This window comes from Arachis hypogaea, chromosome 19 (genome assembly GCF_003086295.3).
Source record: "Arachis hypogaea cultivar Tifrunner chromosome 19, arahy.Tifrunner.gnm2.J5K5, whole genome shotgun sequence".
In the NCBI taxonomy this organism is placed as follows: domain Eukaryota; kingdom Viridiplantae; phylum Streptophyta; class Magnoliopsida; order Fabales; family Fabaceae; genus Arachis; species Arachis hypogaea.
This window is the reverse complement of record NC_092054.1, coordinates 83882282-83889773: the sequence shown is the minus strand read 5'-3', so window position 1 is coordinate 83889773 and position 7492 is coordinate 83882282. Positions and strand designations below refer to the sequence as shown.

Here is a 7492-nt window from a genome sequence, read left to right as displayed (position 1 = left end):
TCGCTTTGTGGTTGTCAAGCACGCGACCTTGGCTAAGCGAGTAACAAAGATTGGGTGATTGTCACGGGTCACCCGTTCATTCTGACTTAACTGAATTAAGTATGAGAGTATATCTTGGAGAAGAAGTAGGCGTGAATTGAATAGAAAACAGTAGTAATTGCATTAATTCATGAAGAATAGCAGAGCTCCACACCTTAATCTATGGTGTGTAGAAACTCCACCATGGAAAATACATAAGTGAAAATAGTCTAAGCATGGCCGAATGGCCAGCCTCAAAGGTCTAAGGACTACACGTCCAAAGGTAGATGAAAATACAATAGTAAAAGGTCCTATTTGTAGAAAACTAGTAACCTAGGGTTTACAGAAATGAGTAAATGATGCAGAATCCGCTTCCAGGCCCACTTGGTGTGTGCTTGGGCTGAGCATTGAAACTTTCACGTGTAGAGACTTTTCTTGGAGTTAAACGCCAGCTTTTGTGCCAGTTTGGGCGTTTAACTCCAGCTTTTATGCCAGTTCTGGCGTTTTGACGCCAGAATTTCTATGCTGACTTGAAACGCCGGTTTGGGCCATCAAATCTCAGGCAAAGTATAGAGTATTATATATTGCTGGAAAGCCCAGGATGTCTACTTTCCAACGCAATTGAGAGCGCGCCAATTAGGCTTTTGTAGCTCCAGAAAATCTACTTCGAGTGCAGGGAGATCAGAATCCAACAGCATCTGCAGTCCTTTTTCAGCCTCTAAATCAAATTTTTGCTCAGGTCTCTCAATTTCAGCCAGAAAATACCTGAAATCACAGAAAAATACAGAAACTCATAGTAAAGTCCAGAAATATGATTTTTATTTAAAAACTAATAAAAACATAATAAAAAGTAGGTAAAATATACTAAAAGCATACTAAAAACAATGCCAAAAAGCGTATAAATTATCCGCTCATCACAACACCAAACTTAAATTGTTTCTTGTCCCCAAGCAACTGAAAATCAAATAGGATAGAAAGAATAGGATATACAATGAATTCCAAAAACATCTATGAAGATCATTTTTAATTAGATGAGCGGGGCTATTAGCTTTTTGCTTCTGAACAGTTTTGGCATCTCACTTTATCCTTTTGAAGTTCAGAATGATTGGCATCTATAGGAGCTCAGAATTCAGATGGTGTTATTGATTCTCCTAGTTCAGTATGTTAATTCTTGAACACAGCTACTTTATGAGTCTTGGCCGTGACCCTAAACATTTTGTTTTCTAGTAATACCACCGGATACATAAATGCCACAGACTCTTAAGCACACTCTTTTTGCTTTTGGACCACGACTTTAACCGCTCAGTCTCAAGTTTTCACTTAACACCTTCACGCCACAAGCACATGGTTAGGGACAGCTTGGTTTATCCGCTTAGGCCAGGATTTTATTCCTGTGGGCCCTCCTTTCCACTGATGCTCAAAGGCTTGGATCTTTTTTTTTTTTATTTCACCCTTGCCTTTTGGTTTAAAAGGCTATTGGCTTTTTCTGCTTGCTTTTTCTTTTTCTTTCTTTTTCTCTTTTTTTTCGCATATATATTTTTTTCTGCAAGCTTTTCACTGCTTTTTCTTGCTTCAAGAATCAATTTTATGATTTTTCAGATTATCAAATAACATTTCTCCTTTTCCATCATTCTTTCAAGAGCCAACAGTTTTAACATTCATGAACAACAAATTCAAAAATATGCACTGTTCAAGCATTCATTTAGAAGAACAAAAAGTATTGCCACCACATCAAAATAATTAAACTATTTAAAATTCAAAATTCATGTACTTCTTTTTCTTTTTGCAATTAAAAACATTTTTCATTTAAGAAAGGTGATGGATTCATATTCATAGCTTTAAGGCATAGACACTTAGACACTAGTGATCATGTAATAAAGACACAAACATAGATAAACATAAAGCATAAAAATTTGAAAAACAGAAAATAAAGAACAAGGAGATTAAAGAACGGGTCCACCTTAGTGATGGCGGCTAGTTCTTCCTCTTGAAGATCTTATGGAGTGCTTGAGCTCTTCAATGTCTCTTCCTTGCCTTTGTTGCTCCTCTCTCATGACTCTTTGGTCTTCTCTAATTTCATGGAGGAGGTTGGAATGCTCTGGGTGCTCCACCCTTAGTTTTCCCATATTGGAACTTAATTCTCCTAGGGAGGTGTTAATTTGCTCCCAATAGTTTTGTGGAGGAAAATGCATCCCTTGAGGTATCTCAAGAATTTCATGATGAGGAATTTCCTCATGCTCTTGTCCATGAGTGGGATCTCTTGTTTGCTCCATCCTTTTCTTAGTAATGGGCTTGTCCTCATTAATGAGGATGTCTTCCTCTATGTCAATTCCAACTGAATTGCAGAGGTGACAAATGAGATGAGGGAAGGCTGACCTTGCCAAAGTAGAAGACTTGTCTGCCACCTTGTAAAGTTCTAGAGATATAACCTCATGAACTTCTACTTCCTATCCAATCATGATGCTATGGATCATGATAGCCCGGTCTATAGTAACTTCAGACCGGTTGCTAGTGGGAATGATTGAGCGTTGGATGAACTCCAACCAGCCCCTAGCCACGGGCTTGAGGTCATGCCTTCTTAGTTGAACCGGCTTCCCTTTTGAATCTCTGTTCCATTGAGCACCCTCTTCACAAATGTCTATGAGGACTTGGTCTAACCTTTGATCAAAGTTGACCCTTCTAGTGTAGGGGTGTGCATCTCCTTGCATCGTTGGCAAGTTGAATGCCAACCTTACATTTTCCGGACTGAAATCTAAGTATTTCCCCCGAACCATTGTAAGCCAATTCTTTGGATCCGGGTTCACACTTTGATCATGGTTCTTGGTGATCCATGCATTGGCATAGAACTCTTGAACCATTAAGATTCCGACTTGTTGAATGGGGTTGGTGAGAACTTTCCAACCTCTTCTTCGAATCTCATGTCGGATCTCTGGATGTTCACCCTTTTTGAGCTTGAAAGGGACCTCGGGAATCACTTTCTTCTTGGCCACAACTTCATAGAAGTGGTCTTGATGCACCCTTGAGATAAGTCTCTCTATTTCCCATGACTCAGAGGCGGAAGCTTTTGCCTTCCCTTTCCTCTTTTTAGAGGTTTCTCCGGCCTTTGGTGCCATAAATGGTTATAGAAAAACAAAAAGCAATACTTTTACCACACCAAACTTAGAAGGTTTGCTCGTCCTCGAGCAAAAGAAGAATATAGAGAGTAGAGGAAGAAGAAATAGAGGAGATGGAGGGGGGGTTAGTGTTTCGGCCAAGGGGGAGAAGTAGTGTTTAAGATGTGTGAAAATGAAGGGGTGAAGGTGGGTTTATATAGGAGTGGGGAGAGGGTAAGGTTCGGCCATGTATGGGTGGGTTTGGGAGGGAAAGTGGTTTGAATTTGAATGGTGAGGTAGGAGGGGTTTATTATGGATGAATGTGGATTGGTGAAGGGTTTATGGAGAAGATGGTAGTATTTGATAGGTGAGGGGTTTTTGGGAAGAGGTATTGAGTTGATTGGTGAAGGGTATTTGGGGAAGAGTATTATGAAAAGGTGTGAAGAAAAGAGAGAGTGAGTTGAGGTTGGTGGAGATCCTGTGGGGTCCACAGATCTTGAGGTGTCAAGGATTTCTCATCCCTGCACCAATTAGGCGTGCAAAATGCCCTTTGCTGCCAATCCTGGCGTTAAACGCCAGGTTGCTGCCCATTTCTGGCGTTTAACGCCAGCTTCTTGCCCTTTTCTGGCGTTAAATGCCAGTCTGGTGCCCATTTCTGGCGTTAAACGCCAGTCTGGTGCCCATTTCTGGCGTTAAACGCCCAGAATGGTGCCAGACTGGGCGTTTAACGCCCATTCTGCTACCCTTACTGGCGTTTAAACGGCAGTAGGCTTCTCCTCCAGGGTGTGCTATTTTTCATTCTGTTTTTCAGTTTGTTTTTGCTTTTTCAATTGTTTTTGTGACTTCACATGATCATCAACCTATAGAAAACATATAATAATAATGTAAAATAGAAATTTAACATAGATAAGTAAAATTGGGTTGCCTCCTAACAAGCGCTTCTTTAATGTCAATAGCTTGACAGTGGGCTCTCATGGAGCCTCACAGATACTCAGAGCATGATGATGGTCTCTCAACACCAAACTTAGAGTTTAGTTGTGGCCTCCCGACACCAAACTTAGAGTTTGAATATGGGGATTTTGTTTGACTCTGCATTGAGAGAAGCTTTTCATGGTTCCTCTCCATAGTTACAGAGGGAGATCCTTGAGCTTTAAACACAAGGGAGTCCTCATTCACTTGAAGGACCAATTCTCCTTTGTCAACATCAATCACAGCTCTTGCTCTGGCTAGGAAAGGTCTGCCAAGGATGATGGATTCATCCATACACTTCCCAGTGTCTAGGATTATGAAATCAGCAGGGATGTAGTGGCCTTCAACCTTTACCAAGACATCCTCTACAAGTCTAAAAGCCTGTTTTCTTGAATTGTCTGCCATCTCTAGTGAGATTCTTGCAGCTTGTACCTCAAGGATTCCTAGCTTCTCCATTACAGAGAGAGGCATGAGGTTTATGCTTGACCCTAGGTCACACAGAGCTTTCTCAAGGGTCATGGTGCCTATGGTACAAGGTATTGAGAACTTTCCAGGATCCTGTCTCTTTTGAGGTAATCTCTGCCTAGTCAAGTCATCCAGTTCTTTGGTGAGCAAAGGGGGTCCATCCTCCCAAGTCTCATTACCAAATAACTTGGCATTTAACTTCATGATTGCACCAAGGTACTTAGCAACTTGCTCTTCAGTAACATCTTCATCCTCTTCAGAGGAAGAATACTCATCAGAGCTCATGAATGGCAAAAGTAAATTCAATGGAATCTCTATGGTCTCAGTGTGAGCCTCAGATTCCCATGGTTCCTCATTAGGGAACTCCTTGGAGGCCAGTGGACGTCCATTTAGGTCTTCCTCAGTGGAAATCACTGCCTCTTCCTCCTCTCCAGGTTTGGCCGTGTGGGTTATGTTGATAGCCTTGCACTCTCCTTTTGGATTCTCTTCTGTATTGCTTGGAAGAGTACTAGGAGGGAGTTCAGTAACTTTCTTACTTAGCTGACCCACTTGTTCCTCTAAATCTCTAATGGATGGCCTTGTTTCAGTCATAAAACTTTGAGTGGTTTTAATTAAATCAGAGACTACAGTTGCTAATTCAGAGTGGTTCTGCTTAGAATTCTCTATTTGTTACCGAGAAGATGATGGAAAAGGTTTGCCATTGCTAAACCTATTTCTTCCAGCATTATTGTTGTTGAAGCCTTGTTGAGGCCTCTGTTGATCCTTCCATGAGAGGTTTGGATGATTTCTCCATGAAGGATTATAGGTGTTTCCATAGTATTCCCCATGTAATTCACTTCTTCCATTCCTGGGTTCTCAGGATCATAAGCTTCTTCTTCAGATGAAGCTTCTTTGGTACTGCCTGTTGCTGCTTGCATTCCAGACAGACTTTGAGAAATCATATTGACTTGTTGAGTCAATATTTTGTTCTGAGCCAATATGGCCTTCAGAGTAGCAATCTCAAGAACTCCTTTCTTCTGGTTTGTCCCATTATTCACAGGATTCCTTTCAGAAGTATACATAAATTAGTTATTTACAACCATTTCAATGAAGAGATCCTCCAGCAGAGCTGTCCAATGACATCTTGGACAGTTCAGATAGACCATCATAGAAAATACATATGATGCTCCATTCTGAAAGCATGTCAGAAGGACACCTTCTAATCAATTGCTTGTATCTTTCCCAGGCTTCATAGAGGAATTCACCTTCCTTCTGTCTGAAGGTTTGGACTTCCACTCTAAGCTTGCTCAATTTTTGAGGTGGAAAGAATTTTGCCAAGAAGGCATTGACTAGCTTTTCCCAAGAGTTCAGGCTTTCTTTAGATTGTGAATCCAACCATGTTCTAGCTCTGTCTCTTACAGCAAAGGGAAAAAGCATAAGCTTGTAGATCTCGGGATCAACCCCATTGGTCTTGACAGTGTCACAGATTTGCAAGAATTCAGCTAAGAACTGATGAGGATCTTCCAATGGAAGTCCATGAAACTTGCAATTATGTTGCATTAGAGAAACTAATTGAGGCTTAAGCTCAAAGTTGTTTGCTCCAATGGCAGGGATTGAGATGCTTCTCCCATAGAAGTCAGGAGTAGGTGCAGTAAAGTCACCAAGCACCTTCCTTGCATTGTTGGCATTGTTGTTGTTTTCGGCTGCCATGGCTTCTTCTTGTTTGAAAAGCTTTGTTAGGTCCTCTACAGAGAGTTGTACTTTAGCTTCTCTTAGCTTTCTCTTCAAGGTCCTTTCAGGTTCAGGATCAGCCTCAACAAGAATGTCTTTGTCCTTGCTCCTGCTCATATGAAAAGAGAGAAGAAGAAAATACGGAATCCTCTATGTCACAGTATAAAGATTCCTTGAGTTGTCAGAGGTAAAGAAGAATAGAAGGAGAAGGTAGAGAAGAAAGAATTCGAACTTATCAAGAGGGATAGAGTTCGAATTGTACATTGAGGAGGAGTGTTAGTCCATAAATAGAAGGATGTGGGAAGAAGGGAAGAATTTTCGAAATTAAAGTAAAAGATTTTGAAATAATTGAAAGAAATTTTGAAAATTTGGTAAATGATTTTCGAAAACTAAGATTGGGAAAGAAATTAAGTGAGTTTTGGAAAAGATTTTGAAATTAGAAATAAAAAAGATATGATTGAAACTTAATTTTGAAAAAGATGTGATTGAAAAGACATGGTTGAGAAGATATGATTAAGAATCAAATTTAAAAGAGGAAATTTTTTAAAATTAAAGTTGATTACTTGACCAACAAGAAGTTAAAAGATATGATTCTAGAATTAAAATTTTTGATCATTTCTTAATAGGTAAGAAATAACTTGAAAATTTTGAATTAAATCATTAATTGTAGCAAAGATTTTCGAAAATAGTAATAAATAAAAAAAATTGAAAAGAAATTGATTTTGAAAAGATATGATTGAAAAGATATGATCTGAAAAAGATTTGATTTTGAAAAATTATGAATATTTGAAAAAGATTTGAATTAAAAACAAAATCTTCCCTCTAGTGTCCTCCTGGCATTAAACGCCCAGAATGGCATCCATTCTGGCGTTTAACGCCCAAAATGCTACCTTTTTGGGCGTTTAACGCCCAGCCAGGTACCCTGGCTGGCGTTTAAACGCCAGTTTTCCTTCTTCACTGGGCGTTTTGAATGCCTAGCCTTTTCTGTGTAATTCCTTTGCTGAATGTTCTGAATCTTCAATTCTCTGTGTTATTGACTTGAAAAAACACAATTTTTAATTTTTTTTTGAATTTTTAATGATGAGAAACAATAAAAAATGTAACTAAGATCAAATAAACAATGCATGCAAGACACCAAACTCAGAAGTTTGTATATTAAGGATTATAACAATTTAAAAATGCATGTAGGAAACAACAAAAGACACAAAATAAGAGAAATTAAAGATCAGAGCACTGAA

The 7492-nt window shown here is 39.3% G+C and overlaps 1 non-coding gene across 1 annotated transcript; it reads left to right on the top strand.

Moving 5' to 3' along the window:
* The first annotated feature begins 5720 nt into the window (after positions 1-5720).
* LOC112781713 (small nucleolar RNA R71) lies at positions 5721-5828 on the top strand. The gene has a single exon (XR_003192472.1). It is a non-coding gene; the product is annotated as a small nucleolar RNA R71 (small nucleolar RNA).
* The last annotated feature ends 1664 nt before the right edge of the window (positions 5829-7492 follow it).